Below are 871 nucleotides of genomic sequence, written 5' to 3'. Positions count from 1 at the left end.
CTATGGCATTATACCCCATTGAAGTTTTTGTCCAGACACCCTGCCCTCATCAAGCTCTGCCCCCAAAATCTCCAGAAGTTTCCCAACCCAGAGCTGGCAACCGTACCCTGATGGCCCTCAGGGCTGGCCCAAATCTTTGTATTGACTTTGGGTAGAGCAGAGTCCAAAGCTCTTCTCCCTCAGATGATAAAAGGCACTGTTTCGAGCAGGCATAGTCCATGGGACACTAGAAACTGAATTAATTGGGAGCCAGCATGATGTAGTGGTGCAAGTGTCAGACTAGTATCCGGGACAACCATGTCTGAATCCCCACTATGCCATGGGTGATCTTGGGCCAGTCACACTCTCTCAGCCTGTCCTACTGCTCAGGGCTGCTGTGAGGATAAAGTAGAGAAGGAGTAAACAATGTTATAAGCCACTTTGGAATAGGTGTGTGTGTGTGTAAGAGAGAGAGGGGGGAGGGAGGGAGAGAATAATAATAATTTTTTATTTATAATTTTTAACCTTTCTAGAAGATTTACAATACATATACAATACATAACAAGGTAACAAATTAATACGTTATCCATTTGAACATTTAACAACACAATAGTTACATCAGAAACACAGATATAAAAATATGAAATCACAAAGATATTATGAATATATTAACACTGAATTAACATTAAAGATGTGAAAGATATGAAGAATTAGCATGAAACGTTAGACATAGCATATGATTATATTTATATAAAATAGTTTTTACCTTAATTTGTCAATTTAAATATAATTTGTAAGCCACTTCAGGTCTTCATTGGGAAGAAAAGCAGGGTATGCCCTCAAAAATGAATTGGAGCCATGCTAGAGCATTGGAGAACCTGGTAGGTTGTGC

The sequence above is a fragment of the Gekko japonicus genome, unplaced genomic scaffold (assembly GCF_001447785.1).
Source record: "Gekko japonicus isolate JY-2015 unplaced genomic scaffold, Gekko_japonicus_V1.1 scaffold1801, whole genome shotgun sequence".
NCBI lineage: Eukaryota > Metazoa > Chordata > Lepidosauria > Squamata > Gekkonidae > Gekko > Gekko japonicus.
Note: the sequence above shows the minus strand (reverse complement) of the source record.